Here is a 17,154-nt window from a genome sequence, read left to right on the forward strand (position 1 = left end):
CTCCTGCTGAGGTGCCTAGATGGGTGTGAATGAGTTTTTAAAAACTGGAAAAATAGGCTCATTTCATAAACGAAGCACATAAAATCGCATCACTGAATATGAAGATGTGTGAGTGTAAAATAAAATGACTTGACTACTTTTATATAACTCCACAAATAGCTGCTCTATAATAGTCCATTAAGTTCAGCATAAAATAGAAATATCCAACAGCCAGGAAATGACACTTGTCTGTGAAGGAAAAGTAAATATTTTATGGCAAGAATAAATCTTGGAAGTAAATAAATTTGACATCTATGTGTAACGTATGGTTTTTAGGTAACCCATGCCCAAAAAGAGATGTCGGAAATTTGGGAAATGATACGGCGTTGGACTACCTCAATATATCATTTAATATAAATGTCAGTGCATTTTATAGCTCACTTTCACCTACTGATCTTAACACAATTTTTCTGAAATGAGATTTGTTTTTGTCTTTAACATTTTTCCAAATTGAAGTCCCCAACAATGTGCCAACATAGACTACTGCTTACTGCTTCCATTATTTTCCAACTCGGTGGTTCTCAACCATGGGCCACTTTTCTCCCCTCCCCCAGTCTGCTAACTATGGCGGTGACTTTGATGGTAATGACTGGGGGTGAGTGGAGGGCCAGTGGTGTCTAGTGGGTAGGTGTCCAGGACGCTGCTAAACATGCTAAGGCACAGAACAGCCCCGGAACAGAGAAATATCGATGGAGGGGCAGGTGTTGTGAGACAGAGGGTAGCCAAGCCTGACGTGGCAGCATCCCATAGCAGAGCACCTGGTTCGAGTCCCAGCTGCTCCGTTTCTGATTGAGCTTCCTGCTAATACACCTGGGAGGCAGCAGGTGTCAGCCCAAGTACTTGGTTTCCTGCCCCACATGGAGACCTGGATGGAATTCCTGGATCTGAGCTTTGTCCTCTCCCAACCTTGACTGTTGCTACAATTAGGGAGTGAACCAGCAGGTAGCGGATCTCTGTCTTTCCGCCTCTCAAATAAACTAATAAATCTTAAAAAAAAAAAAAAAACTAGCTGAGCTACGTGAAAACTTTTAAAATCTTAAATATAAACTATTTTCTAGGCATCTAGTGTCTACAACTTGCTTAACATATCTTGCAGATACACTTAGCAAATTTTCATGGGAGAAGATTTTAGAGGAGGGTATTGTAGTTGGGGAAATTAAATTGTATGCACTTTATGTCCAATGTTCTGTCTCATAGCCTTTAGCCACTGTAATTCACAAGAAGCGATACTGTTCTTCAGTGGAAGATTTGCTCTCGGTTTCAGCACTCGGCCCAGATGGAGTCCTGCTCCAGAGCTCCTACGAGATCCAGATCAACAACAACAAAAGTGCCTTTTTTTCCTTCTCAGATAAATGCAACTGCATACGTAGGCATGAAGAATAAGACAACAGAACCACGCCTGTGGATTCTCTAAAAGGTGGGCTTCTCAGAAATGCCTGCACTGGGTCATCCCACCATAGCAACTTGAGCACATCATTGTCTAACTGAGGATCAAGGTGGGACTGCTCCCGACCTTGCTCCAGGCTTGTGGGTCGACATTGCATTGCCAGGCTCATTTGCAGGGGGTTAGATCGGAAAGTGGAGGTGCTGAGATGCCCCTGTGGCATACCGGCATAGCAAGCAGGGGCTTAAGTCACTGCACCACAAGAACAGCCCCTGTTAAGTATTTTTCAGCAGAAGAAGGATGACACTCCAACCACGAGCAGGGATGTGACATGGAACGTCGGTTTGAAGATTCGGAATCAGAAGATAATTGTGCTGAGAAAGGATCACTGCAAATCGAAGTAAAATGAATTTCTGAGATCTTGAGTGTGTAGATGTAGACAAGTTGATTCTAAAATGTATACAAAAATGCAAAGAAACTATACTAGCCAAAAGAATTAGAAGATAGAAGTGTCACGCCACTCAGTGTTAACATGTCTATCGCACAGTACAGTACAGCCATATCCACCAACACAGTGTGATATTGATGAAGGAACAGACACACCAACCACCAAAACAAAACAGAAGCCCAGCCAATTCATAGAGGAAGCATCATCTCCTTAACAAGTGGTAAAGGGACACTGACACACACAGGACATGCAAGTGAGCAAAATGAACCTCAACACAACCTCATACCTTACATAAAAATTTTAAAAGATAGAAGTAATGTAGAGGGCAACACTACGATTTTTTTTTTTTTGACAGGCAGAGCAGATAGTGAGAGAGAAAGAGAGAGAGAGAAAGAGAGAGAGAGAGAAAGGTATTCCTTTATGCCATTGGTTCACCCTCCGATGGCTGCCACGGCCGGCACGCTGCAGCCGGTGCATTGTGCTGATCCGAAGCCAGGAGCCAGGTGTTTCTCCTGGTCTCCCATGGGGTGCAGGGCCCAAGCACTTGGGCCATCCTCCACTGCACTCCCTGGCCACAGCAGAGAGCTGGCCTGGAAGAGGGGCAACCAGGACAGAATCCGGCGCCCTGACCAGGACTAGAACCCGGTGTGCCGGCACCACAAGGCGGAGGATTAGCCTAGTGAGCCGCAGCGCCGGCCGCAATTCTTAATTTAAAACAAAAAGCGTAGCTGGTTAAACCACCACCTGCCATGTAGCATCTCATGTGGAGCCCATGTGTCCCAGCTGCTCCACTTCTGATCCAGATCCCTGCTAATGCCCCTGTGAAAGCAACAGAATGTGGCTTAAGTACTTGGCCCCTGTAACCACGTGGGAGACCTGAAAGAAGCTCCTGGCGCCTGGGTGTGGCCTAGCTCAGCCATGGATGTTGCAACCGTTTGAGGAGTGAGCCAGCAGATGGAAGATTTCTCTCTCTCTCTCTGTCTCTGTCTCTCTATTACTGCCTTTCAAATAAATAAGTAAATCTTTAGAAAGTATAATAATTAAAGAATATATAATTTGGACTTCACAAAAATTAAAAATATACGTTTTTCTGTGAAAGACTTGGTCCCATCAATGAAAAACCTAGCTATGGATTAGGAGAAAATATTTGAAAATTGCAAATGTAATAAATGAGATTTATTCAGAATATTGAACGAATTATCTAAATTCAAAGACAGGAAAACAATTCAACAAAAAATGAGAAAAGATTTGAACATGCACTTTTCCAATGAATAGATGAATACATGCAAAGGTGCTAGTTAAATGCTAAATAAAATAAGAGCCAGCACTCCATATGTATTAGATGGCCAAGACAGTGAGTACGTGAATACATGAATGTCTAATAAGTGGCAATCCTAAGTGCTGGTGACTGTGCACCTGGCGAGCTCACACACTGCCGAAAACACTTCTGGGAATGCAGACTAACACAGCCACCCTCTGGAAATAGTTTACAAGTCCCCTATACAATTAAGCATGTACTTACCCTAGTGCCTGAATATCACTCGTGGGAATTTATTCTAAAGAAGCAAAATTTCTATTTGAAGAAAAACTGGTATGAGTACAATGAATGTTATGAAATTGCTTTTCATAATGGTGAAAACCAACACACAAACAGAACCCAGTAACCTCCGGTTCTCAAACTGAACTGGAGGTAAAATCACAGGATGAGGTACTATTCAGCAATAAAAAGGAATTAACTGCTGATACATTCAACAACTTAGATGGATCTCAAAGGCGTATGCTGAGTTTGGAGGAGATGGAAGGATTCTGTATCCTATGGCAATTACACAAAGCTACTTGGTTAAGGGTTAACACTCACAGAACTATACACACAAAGAAGTCAATTTCACCTTTTTGTAAATTAAACAAACAAAAAAACTATAGCCCACCTGTTTGGTATAGTGTTTTCCAAGTTGACCAATGGTTTGGTACTTTAGGAATAGTCAGCGTATAGTTTCCCCAAGTATGAGATATGAAAGAAAGACTATACCTCAACGCATTTAGGTGATACCTACATAGTGTATCCAAAGTCATTTAATCACAAAGTAAGATTTTTTATTTTTCCTATTTAATTTACCTTTACAAGTATTAGCTAATATGGAAGAAGTGGAAATTGGATGTCAGAATGAATAGGGATCTGCTATGGACTGAACGTTTGTGCCCCCTAAAATTCATATGCTGAGTCCTCATTCCCAAAGTTACAGTATTAGGAAGAGGTGAGGCTCTGGGATCCCCTGGATCATGAGCCCTCATGATGATACAAGAGATACATCATACATGACCTCTTTCCATCATGTAATGACATAGTAAGATGCCGGCCATCTGTAAGGTAGCCAGAATCATCATCAGCACAGCCCAGCAAAGCTGGTACCCATCTTGTACTTCCATCTTCCATAACTATGAAAAACAAATTTCAGGGCCGGCACCATGGCTCACTTGGTTAATCCTCCGCCTTCAGTGCCGGCATCCCATGTGGGTGCTGGTTCTAGTCCTGACTGCTCCTCTTCCAGTCCAGCTCTCTGCTGTGGCCCGGGAATGCAGTGGAAGATGGCCCAAGTGCTTGGGCCCCTGCAGCCCATGGGAGACCAGGAGAAGCACCTGGCTCCTGGCTTCGGATCAGCATAGCTCCAGCCATAGCAGCCATTTGGGGCGTGAACCAATGGAAGGAAGACCTTTCTGTCTTTCTCACTGTTTAACTCTGTCAAATAAATTTAAAAAAAGAATTAAAAAAAAAAATTTCTGTTGGTTAATTCCCCCTGTCTGTGGTATTTTCATTATGGTAGTCCAAACCGACTATGACAGAATTCTCATCTGTATATGTGTAAGAAAGAGAAGACTTCAGACATGGAGCTTTGGCTGCTAATGACATCTAGTTAAATTGTGTAAAAAATCCTGTGTGATACCTCCAGTTTGTTGATGTGTGGGAACAGACTTCAGACGGGCCTGAGACTTGGGTTTGCTGAGGGATGACATTCCTGGAAGCTGACCTTGGATTTACCCCCGTCACTTGAAATGCCTGGAGAAACGCAATGTAAACCATGCTTGTGAAATAACACTGATACCGAATTCTATGAAAGGAAAACTAGGTAATTTCCTGGCTGTGTGGTCAGTTAGACCTTGTCATGAACCTGAAAAGCCCCAGAACCTAACAGCAAACTCCTGGCTCCGCTGTCTCCTTGGGTAGCTTGGAGAAGTTAATATGCTGCCCACTGCTCCACTACACTCTGACCCGTCACTCCATCCGTCAATTGTCAATTGACCTCCAGGAAAAGAAATGGCCCTCAATCTGAGTGTAACAACCTGGGGCTTCTGTTCAAATGACAGATAAGGAATCTTCTCTCCTTCCCATATTCTGATATAATTGAAGAGAAAGGAAAACAATTTGAAAGCACATAAAAAGGAAGAGATTTGTGTAGAAGCCATCAGAGGACAATGGCTTGTTCAAGACCCTGGAAGACAACATAGACAGAAGGCAACAGATGGATGAATTGAGCTGACAAATGGGCTCAGAGAGCAGAGGCAGGAGCCCACCTACTGGACACAAGCCCGGGAGACGAGTCAATAGGAAAGAGATAGGATATTAATCACCTTCTCCGGCCCTATCTGCAAAACCACCTTTCCAGGTAGCATCCACAGCATAAGCAAAACACGACAGATACCGCTTGTAGCTACGCCCGCAGACACGACGGAGGATGGTGAGCGCGCTGAGCAGTTTCGGCATCCCAGTGGGAAGCTGACTCAACACTGCTCAGATTCCAAAGCCCTCAGCTGCTGGCTGGCTCTTTCTCAGTCACCAGAGGGAATTCATCCAGTAACAGGCCTAACAGCACAGAACTCCTGCTTAGCTTTTTCCTTCGTTTTCTGTGACGTGAGCAACAAGGCAACCAAAGTCATTTTAAGAAGCAGGGGTGCTGGCGCTGTGGTGCAGTGGGTTAAAGCCCCAGGCTGCAGTGCCGGAATCCCCTGTGGGCGCCGGTTCAAGTCCCAGCTGCTCCTCTTCTACGGCTCTCTGCTGTGGCCTGGGAAAGCAGTGGAAGATGGACCAGGTCCTTGGGCCCCTGCAGCTGCATGGGAGACCTGGAAGAAGCTCCTGGCTCCTGGCTTCAGATCTGCTCAGCTCTGGCCGTGCGATCATTTGGGGAGTGAACCAGCATATGGAAGACCTCTTGCTCTCTCTGGCTCTACCTCTTTGCAACTCTTTAAAATAAATAAAATAATTCTTAAAAAAAAAAAAAAGCAGCAGAAAGGGAAAAGCCAAGGAAAAGGAAACCAAGCAAAATGACCCAGAAAGCAAAGTCAAGAAACAGAAAGTGAAAACAACACCAAGCACCCCTAGAACTTTGCTTATGAGGGCCACACAAATCAAAAAATAAAGGAGGAAAGAGAAGCTGGCAAAGAGAGATCAATGGCATAGACTTTCAATGCAGAAGGCACAACATAAGATACACAGCCATTTCCAAGCATGAGTGAAGTAAATTATGAAAAAAAGACACAAGATAACGTCCAATGTTGAAGTGCAGAAGAAATCAAGTGGAGACATAAACCGGCGTTTCAGAGGACACGGACTCCTCAACACTCAAGCCATTTCTACTGCCAACTCCCACTTGTTTCTCAGCTACCAGGGCCTGTCTTTCTCTTCTCTCTCCCTCTCCTGTACGGCCTGGATGCAAATAACCCATTCACATACAGAAATCTTTGAAAATGGTGGAGGCAATTGAAGGGGGAAAAAAAAAACAACCTTCATGAATGACTGATGTGCCAATGGCCACAAGCACCCACTGCTAAGCCAATGCCGTGAGATGGGGCAGAGATAAACTTTTGTTGTTTAAGATGAGATTCTGGGGACTTTTCTCATCAGACCACACACGGTGTCCAAAGGAGAAATTGCTATCTTGACTTGAACTGTTGCTATAGTAAAAATCTAAAATATGTGGTCTTGGCCTTGCAATAGGGTGCTGTGTCAGCAAACAGTTTTATAAGGTAGATGGCAGGAAATCCATGCTCTGCTGTGAGGAGGTGCATGGTGAAAACACCATCTGTATACCATGCGTCTAGGTAAAACTTTTCAAAACAGGAAGTTAACATGTAGGTTGGCATTTGACCACATACAGGTGTGAGACGACAAATACAACAGAGATGAGCATGGAGGACCTTAAGTGAAATGGATCAGACACAGAAAGGCAAACACCACACGATCTCACTCTTATGTGGAAGCTAAAAATGTTGAGCTCATAGAATAAAAACCTGATGTGATTTTTCAGATGCTGGGAAGAGTAGGAGGTAGGCAGAGGTAGGGAGAAGTTGGTTAATAGGTACAAGATTAAGTTAGATAGGAAAATGAGTTCCAGTGCCCTATAGCACAGTAAGTGACTCTGGTGAACTACATTTTTTTTCAACTTTTATTAATAAATATAAATTTCCAAAGCACAACATTTGGATTATAGAGGCTTTCTCTCCCATAACCTCCCTCCCACCCAAAACCATCCCATCGGCCGCTCTCTCTCCTGTACCATTCACATCAAGATTCATTTTCAATTATCTTTATATACAGAAGATCACCTTAGTATATACTAAGTAAAGATTTCAACAGACTGCACCCACAGAGACACACAAAGTATAAAGTACTGTTTGGGTAGTAGTTTTACCATTAATTCGCATAGCACAACATATTAAGGACAGAGTTCCTACATGGGGAGTAAGTACACAGTGACTCCTGTTGTTGATTTAAAAATTGACACTCTTATTTATGATATCATTAATCACATGAGGCTCTTGTCATGAGCTGCCAAGGCTATGGAAGCCTTTTGAGTTCGCCAACTCCAATCTTCTTTAGACAAGTGTCGCTCCCCATCTTCGTGGAGGAACGACACAGGACCCTGCGTTGTTCTTTCGTCTGCTCGGCCCTCCCCGGGTTTGCTGCTGGTTCTTCCCGGGTTGGCTACCGTCCCTTCCACCTCCGTGGAAGGGCGGTACCCCTGCCACTTTCCCCACTTCCGCGGGGGAGCGGCACACCGCCGGCCGGCTCTCTCGGGGGCTGCACAGGTGTTCCTTCAGATAGATGTTTCTGGTGCATGTTGTCTCTCTCCTCCTTTATAGTCCTCTTCCACCAATCCCAACTCGGCTGCCCACACGCCGAGTACGCTGCTCTCCTCCAATCAGGAGCAGCTCCTGCAGCTTGTCAAATTGGTGAGAGGCAGCTGTGTAGAAGCAGTTTCCTCCTCTCCCAGCACCATATTGTGGGAGAGCAGATGCATAGAATAAGTCTTAATTCCAGTAACTTAGTCTAGTCTGAGTTGCTCCCAGTTGCTCCCCACAGACAAGGCCATAACCAAAGTGGAAGTTCTCTCCTCCCTTCAGAGAAAGGTACCTCCTTCTTTGATGGCCCGTTCTTCCTGCTGGGATCTCACCCACAGAGATCTTTCATTTAGGTCATTTTTTTTCCCCAGAGTGTCTTGGCTTTCCATGCCTGTGAAACTCTCATGGGCTTTTTACCCAGATCCAAATGCCTGAAGGGCTGATTCTGAGGCCAGAGTGCTGTTTAGGACATCTGCCATTCTATGGGTCTGCTGTGTATCCCGCTTCCCATATTGGATCATTCTCTCCTTTTTAATCTTATCAATTAGTATTAGCATACTAGTCTTGTTTATGTGATCCCTTTGACACTTAATCCTATCATTATGATCAATTGTGAACTTAAACTGATGCCTTTGACTAGTGAGATGGCATTGGTACATGCCACCTTGATGGGATTGAATTGGAATCCCCTGGCACGTTTCTAACTCTACCATTAGGGATAAGTCCAAGTGAGCATGTGCCAAACAGTACATCTCCCTCTCTTATTCCCACTCTTATATTTAACAGATCACTTTTCAGTTAACTTTAAATGCCTAAGAATAAATGTGTGTTAATTAAAGAGTTCAACCAATGGTATTAAGTAGAACAAAAAAATACTAAAAGGAATAAAATAGTAAGTTGTTCCTCGACAGTCAGGACAAGGGCTGACCAAGTCATTGTTTCTCATGGTGTCCATTTCACTTCTACAGTTTCCTTTTTGGTGCTCAGTTAGTTGTCACAGATCAGGGAGAACATATGATATTTGTCCCTTTGGGACTGGCTTATTTCACTCAGCATGATATTTTGGTGAACTACAATTTACTATATATTTCAAAATAGCTAGGTTAAAGGATTTTTAAAGTTCCCAAAACAAAGAAATGATAAATGTTTGAGATGGAAATGTTAATTGCCCTGATCTTACCATCACTCATTGTGTACATGTATCAAAATATCACACATTATACCCTATAAATATGTACAATTATTGTGTATCAGTTTTCAAAAATAGATTTCAAAATACATCAATAAATGTGCACATGCATCAAGCACCAGAAGGAACAAAGACAAGAATGGAGGAGAAGGCAGCATTTGGATGCTGCTTCGCGGACAGCCACGTCTCATCTCAGAGTGCCTGGCAGGGACTCCTGGCTCAATTCCCATTCCAGCTTCCTGCTAATGTGCACCCTGGGGGTGACAGGTGATAGCTCAACTAATTGGGTCCCTGCTACCCACATGGGAGGCCGGGATCAGATTCCTGGTTCCCAAGCATTTGGGGAGTGAACCAGTGGATAAGAACTCCCCCTGGGGCTGGCGCTGTGTCGTGGTGGGTAAAGCCACTGCCTGCAGTGCCAGCATCCCATATGGGCGCCAGTTCGAGACTCGGCTGCTCCACTTCCAACCCAGCTCTCTGCTATGGCCTGGGAAAGCAGTAGAAGATGGTCCAAGTCCTTTGGTCCTTGCACCCATGTGGGAGACCCAGAAGAAGCTCCTAGTTCCTGGCTTCGGATTGGCACAGCTCCGGCCATTGTGGCCAATTGGGGAGTGAACCAGCGGATGGAAGAACTCTCTCTCTCTCTCTTTCTCTCTCTGCCTCTCCTTCTCTCTCTGTGTAACTCTTTTCAGTAAAATAAATAAATCTTTAAAAAAAAAAAAGAACTCCCCCTGCCCCAGTAAACACACACACACACACACACACACACTCCTGTCAAATAACAGGTAAATAAATAAATAACTTTTTTTAAAAACAGGGAAGGAAGAGTGACAGGACAAATAAGTGTATAACTCCCTACAGTAAAAATTAGGGCCCAAAACCTTAGAGAAATTTGGCCTCTAGAATCAGAGAGCAGGAAGGAAAAGAAAAGCAAAGCATCCAAAAAACCTACCCCGGTAGAACTGGTCCACAGACGCTAGTGTTCCCGAGCCCTGGCATACAGAAGAGTGATGAAAGGAACCAACTGCAGCTGCTGGCCTGGCGTGAGCACAAGGCCAGATTCAGGGGTGCTGGCCTCGTTCCAGACCATAACATCACGTGAGCTATGCGTGGTCTCCCACACTTACTGGCACATTTCTAAAAGTAAGAAGAGGGGTCAGCGTTGTGGCACGATGAGTTAAGCCGCCCACTTGTGATGCGGGCATTCCATATCAGAACACAGTGGGAGTCTCAGATGCTGCACTTCCTGTCCAGCTCCCTACTAATGTGCTTGGGTAAATATCAGAAGATGCCTGAGTGCTTGGGCCCCTGCCACCCACGTGGGAGACCCAGATGAAGCTCCTGGCTCCTGGCTTCAGCAGGGTCCAGCCCAGGCTTTGGCTGGCATTTGAGGAGTGAACTGGCAAATGGAAGACCTCTCTCTCTCTCTGTCTCTCTCTCTCCAGCTCTCCTTTCTCCCTGTGAATCTGCCTTTCAGATAAATAGCTTTTTTTTTTTGACAGGCAGAGTTAGACAGTGGGGGAGAGAGAGAGAGAAAGGTCTTCCGTCTGTTGGTTCACCCCCCCCCCAATGGCTGCTACAGCTAGTGCCCTGCGCCAGTCCGAAGCCAGGAACCAGGTGCTTCCTCCTGGTCTCCCATACGGGTGCAGGGGTCCAAGCACTTGGGCCATCCTCCACTGCTTTCCCGGGCCACAGCAGAGAGCTGGACTGGAAGAGGAGCAACCGGGACAGAATCCAGTGCCCCAACCGGGGCTAGAACCCAGGGTGCTGGCGCCACAGGCGGAGGATTAGCCTAGTGAGCCACGGAACTGGCCAGATAAATAGCTTTTTAAAAATAAAATATTTTAAAAACAGATAAGACTGTCATGTATTTTATTTAAGCCAATATGAAATCACTTTACAATGTATTCATGAAATATTTTGCATTTTTATTGTCACTGAAATCAGTTGTATATTAGATATTTATGGCCCATGTCAACTCAGATCCTAATTCTTTTGTTTTGGAACTATATTTAGACTTTGTAAACTTTACAGATACAAAGTAGATTCACATACCCAAGTTTTTCCAAATATACTTAAAAGTTGTGTAAATGAACTACAAATGAATCCAGTGTGAGTTTTTTAAGTGCATGGACCATGCTAAGTGGTCACACATATTAGACATCACATTTTATAGATTGGTTCATATGGTGGCCACAAGACTGGTTACTTGGGAAAAATTCACTTGTGCACTTAGAATTCACTGGGCTTCCTGTACATATATGTTAATTTTCAGTTACAAAAAACTTTTGGGGGAGTAAATATGGGAGGGGAATATTTGAACAGCTTTATTTAAGTGCTTCTGACCGTTTCCTTAAACACAGTAGGGGACTTCTAAAAGTTAGTAGGAAATGAAATTGAAAGACGTTTTTAGTTTTTTGTGCAAAAATTTTGGAATCATGCATAGTTTTGAAGACCCCTTCTATGTACGGATTTCAATTTTTATACTAAAAGAAGCTTGCTTCCAATTCTTTTTCCCCACAAACTTCTTGAAAGACTTCAATGCATAGATTGTTCAACATTCTCCTTGCTACATTTTTGAAGTTTCAAGTTTTCCAAGTGTTGCTGCTTTCCTGCAAATGCGATGAATTCAATACCTTGTTGAAGTTCACTGTGAGAGCCGTAGACACGCACTATAGTACTTCACCCCATAAAGTCAACCAGGGCCGAAAAGGCCAAGACAATTCACGTGGTTCCATGGCAGTACAGGAGTATGTTTCATCTGCTGTGTAGAAGGCTTTTCAGGAAATCATAGCTGATGATATTTTCTCAAGAGAAAATGGATCTATGCTGGCAACAACCCTAGGCTGTGAGAAGCAGATCCCATTGTCCACATGAAGAAACGGAAGTAGAGAAAGGTGGAGGAGCAGTCAGAGGCCTGGAAAGTGGCCCACAGCGGTTCAAACGCAGACCCCAGAGTATCTGGATGTGACAGTGACTCGAGCCACTCCCCTCAACATCCACCGCCTCCTTTCACAGAATGGTGGGATGAGAGAAATTGGGTTGTTGGAGAAAATGGAATTAAAAGATACATTTATCAGGGCCGGCACGGTGGCATAGCAGGTAAAGCCGCCACCTGCACTATTGGCATCCCATATGGGCACCATTCAAGTCCTGGCTGCTCCACTTCCGATCCAGCTCCCTGCTAACGTGCTTGGGAAAGCAGCAGAAGATGGACCAAGTCCTTGGGCCTCTGCACGCACCTCAGAGACAAGGAAGACGCTCCAGGCTCCTGGCTTTGGATTGGCCCAGCTCCTGTCATTCCAGCCATTTGGGGAGTGAACAAGCAGCTGGAAGACCTCTGTCTCTTTCTCTTTCTCTGCCTCTCTGTAACTCTGCCTTTCAAATAAACAAAATCTTTAAAAAAAAAACATACATTTCTCTTATTGCAAAAAATTTTCACTTTCCATCATTCATGTTCTCCATGAACTTTCTGAAGATGCCACATATTGTATTAGCACACAGCCCAAAATGTTCATGGGTGTGTAATAAGCATCCGTCCATTTCACGCTGACCTTTTAATGAGTGGACACAAGTAGAGTAAATAAGAGCACCACGCTCCACTCGAAGTCCTTGCTGTGCTGTCTCTTCTCTGGAATCAGCGCCGAGGAGACTCCTGGGCCATTCGAGCAGTGCCTGCTGTGTCCCGGCCTCATCCCCGGCCACCCGACATCCGCTGTCTCACGCAAGGCTCATGTCCACCCTGCAGGCCAGCGACCAAGGTGGCTGCCCTGCACCGAGCATGGCAGCTGCACAGCTTGCTGGCTGGCTGTCACCCCACCTGGGCGCTCCCAGTGTCTGGAAGCTCCCGTGTGTCAGCCTGTCCACTCACCTGTCTGCTTCACCCTAGGTCGCTGGCTCTGATCCTGTTTGCAATCTACCTCCCTCCATTTCGGATTCTCTGGGGCTTGCTTTCTGCCCAAGAAGGTTGTCGGCCTATCTTGTCAGGTTAAATCTGCACTGACTTCGTTTATATTTTCAGCCTGATTCCTGGACACACTCCCAAACCTGCCTCCCTGCTCTGGGCTCTCAAGGGGCATGCAGAAGCGAGGATGCCAAATGCATTCATTTTCCTGACTCCCTTGGAAAAAAAGATCAGAGCCGCTCACACGAAGTGATAGTAAGTTAAGCAAAGAAAAAGATAACTCAGAAACAGAGCCTTCTTCAGTGACTGGAATATGTTTTCTCTAGAAAATTTTCAGGTAGATTTTCATCTGATTATTTCTCATCAAATAGGAATTCTCAGGCACGTGGAAGACAGGGAGGTATAAGACACATGGTAGGCTTATTATAGCCCAGCAGCCTGCACGGCCTTCTTCCTTGGACTTCTGGAAACAATCAGGCATTTGGTGTTTGCTACCCTGAGTCCTGTGTTGCTTGTTCATTTGAAAAATAAAATGCAAAGATTAATACCGCCTACCGGATGTATGCCCTGAAATTCACAACCTTCTTTGGTTGCGATTCTGTTGTATATACACTTGCCATGAGGAATGTTGCTTGTAATTGAACCATGGCAGGAGAAAAGCAAAGTCAAAGTTAAAATTGCTTGACCCAGAGAGGCAGAGTGACTGTGAGCAGTGCTGTTAACCACTGAGCTACTGCCTCTTAATCACACAACTGATGAACAGGAGCTGCTGACCGACTCTGAGAAAAGATGGGTCTCTCAACACATTTCTAAAACCCTCCTGGATTGTACAGACTCTCAAAAGTTAGATAAATAAACCTTTTTTCCAGAAATGATATTTTAAACTCCAAAGGCAATAAAAGTAGCTTTCAGCAGCCATTCAAAGACAAATGGACTTATCTAAGTAACAGCAATGTTCAAATCCATAAACCACATCGTGGTCACGACTTGAACAAGAGCAGGGTTACAATCCGGGCAGCCACATTCGCTGTATCACACGAGTGAGGGCGGGGTTAGAATCTGGGCAGCTGCATTCACTGTATCACACAAGTGAGGGCAGGGTTAGAATCTGGGCAGCCACATTCGCTGTATCACACGAGTGAGGGCAGGGTTATGCACCACACAGTCACATCTGCTTCACTCTCAGGTCACGGCGCCATTAGAATCCATAAGACCTAAGAACTGGTTCGTTAGAGAGCACAGTGAGATTCCATATGGGGACATCTGGTTCATCCCATGAGTCCTTATCCAGTTCATTACACGAAGAATGTAGAACCCAACCAACCACACCCAGTCTTTCACTTATGACCACAGTTATACTCGGCACAAGCACACCTGGTTAGTTACATGAGTGAGAGCTGGTAGACTCCATACAACCACACGTGTCCATCACACATGGACATATGTGCACATATGAGCACAGTAGATGCTGTCAGACGGCATCAGCTTCATTCCTTGAGGAAAGACACAGTTAGAACTCACAAGACAATATCCGGTTCACGACCCGAATCCCAGCACAGTTGGCTCCAGCTGATGACTTGTTAGAGCACAGTGATGCATCATACAACCACGGACAGTCCATGTGAAAGCACTGTGAGAATCCGGATGAGCGTATCAGGTTCATCACGTGAGCAGGAGTACAACCACATCTACAACCACTCACTACATGAGCAATAGCACTAACAGCACCCACACCGTCACACCTGGCTCCCTAGTGACTGAGAGCACAGTCGGAATCCATACGCCCACATCTGGTTTCTCACTTGACAGAGAGCACAGTAGAGCTCACACCGTCACACCTGGCTCCCTAGTTGACTGAGAGCACAGCCGGAATCCATACAACCAATCTGGTTTCTCACTTGACAGAGAGCACAGTAGAGCCCACAAGACCACATCTGGTCCGATACTACACTGAAAGCACAGTTAGCAGCCATGGACCACGTACAGTTCATTACTTCAGGAAGAGCACAGTCATAACTTCCTGTGACCACATTCGGTTCAGGAGGGGGAAAGCACTGTTAGACTCCATCTGCTGACCTGCGGTCCCCAGTAACGGCGTGGTTTGAACCCATAAGGTGCATCTGGTCCATTTCTTGAGCGAGAGCGTGGGTAGAATCCGTGCAAACACATTTTCTTTACATGAAGTACAGTTGGAACCCACACAAGCACCCTGCGGGCTACTACTTGAAATTCACACACTACATATCGCTCGTTATTAAGAACACAGTTAAAATCTACAGTACCGCATCTGTTTCTATGCTCCACAGTGTAATTTTGTCATAATTACGGTTAAATCTAGGAGCATTTGCTAAAAACATCCTCCATATTTAAAAAAAAAAAACAGAACTTGAGATGTTCATGTATCTGTAAATAAATGACTCTTCCTACCCTGGGTTGCATTTTCTTATTTCGTGTTTGTAGCTGGAACTGACTCTTGGGGGAAAAAATGTGCAATGCACTGTGGGTTGTCACCAAAACATTGTACGTGACTCTTTTTTATCTCACTTCCTCAGAAGTCAAATTGTCAATTTGTTAGCACTTTCCAGTCTTGCTGCTCTCTTAGTGGGAGGTGTACAGTGTGGGCTGTGAGAGATGATGGGTTGTGTGCTATGGAAACAGTCCAAGACAGCTCACACTAAACATTGACTAATTCCAAAGAAAGCCAGCGAGAAGTCCGTTTGGGAGCAGCGCTTACCTTGACTCACACGAGGGACCTGTGGTGGCCGGCCAGTGGATCAGTGAGCAGCCGCACCGGGCTAAAGCTCGCAGCGTTTAATAGCACAGAGCAAACAAGGGCAGTTGGTGGGTGGTCAGCTCAGCGGGCCATGTTCTCCGGTGTTCTACAAGCTACAGCCATATGGCCCTTCTCACCAGATTCTACTTGGAGCATTTACCCCAGGGCATGGAGGGCTGTCCCAGAGGACACAGAATGCGTTTTCTCACGGGGGAAGGGCAGCATTGTGGCCCTTGGAGCTCACTGCGTGGGCACCCAGCAGCCGTGAGAGGTGCTTGGGAAGGAAGACTGGGCCCTGTGTCTGCGGGGTCTTCTCAGCCTCAGCTGCCCAGCAGACGCCTCTGGGCTGCTTGGTAAGGTATTCAGGCCGTGCGGTCTGGGTCCCACGCCCATTGTTTCTGATTGGCTGACCCTGCAGCCCGGCCTGGCCTTCGGAAAATTTTCAGCTTTCCAGGTGATTCCAGTGTGCAGCCAATGCAGAGAGCCCCTGCCTCTCGGGGCACCGCGCAGACATGCAGAGCTCTTCTCCAAGGCCAGCCCTCTCATTGGATCCTTGAGATGCAGTCAGAACAGGCCACACCATCTTTGTGCAGAAGGACTTGGCGTGGTGCAGCTGGCAGCTGAAGTAGGCAGGCATACAGGTTAAAACTGATTAGCTTTGTGAGCTGGAAGACCACGCCTTCGCCACGCCCCTGTGTGACCTCATGCCCCTACCTGGCCACACCTGGGTGCCCACCTGCCAATCAGGTTAATTAACAACTCCCCTTTGGAAGTGGGTTAAAAGCCTGGGACACAGTGTCTCTTGCCCTCGTTTCCTTTCCCTGGCCTCTAGCTAGGAGGGGGCTGGCTGTAGCCCTGTGCCCCCAGGGTGCGTTGCCTTGGGGCCACCTGCCCTAGGCTTCCTGGCCTAGATGCTCCTCCACGTGGCTGGCTCCTGGTACCCAGTATGAACCCAGATTACCCCTCTCCCTTAGATAAAGCTCTCACTCTCCTACACATCTTTCTCACTAAATAAAAGCTTAAACTGTACCATGCTGCCTCATTTATGCTGGTATTTAGAATTCTTCTCTAAATATTAGGCAAGAACCCTCTCAGGCTTATTAATATTGGGGATTTATTAATAAGCATGTGGTGATATCATATGGCACCCCAAATTCCATATGTGACACCCCAGATGGGACTTTGGGGACCTTTAAGGGGCCACATATTTGTATATATTTTAGGGATCATTTCCGATATCAGCAGCCAGAGCACAGGGCTGGGCCGAGTCTTAGGAGTCAAGGCCCCTGTGTCCCACCAGGAT

This window comes from Oryctolagus cuniculus, chromosome 9, assembly GCF_051225735.1.
Source record: "Oryctolagus cuniculus isolate XC-2025 breed Fujian yellow rabbit chromosome 9, ASM5122573v1, whole genome shotgun sequence".
NCBI lineage: Eukaryota > Metazoa > Chordata > Mammalia > Lagomorpha > Leporidae > Oryctolagus > Oryctolagus cuniculus.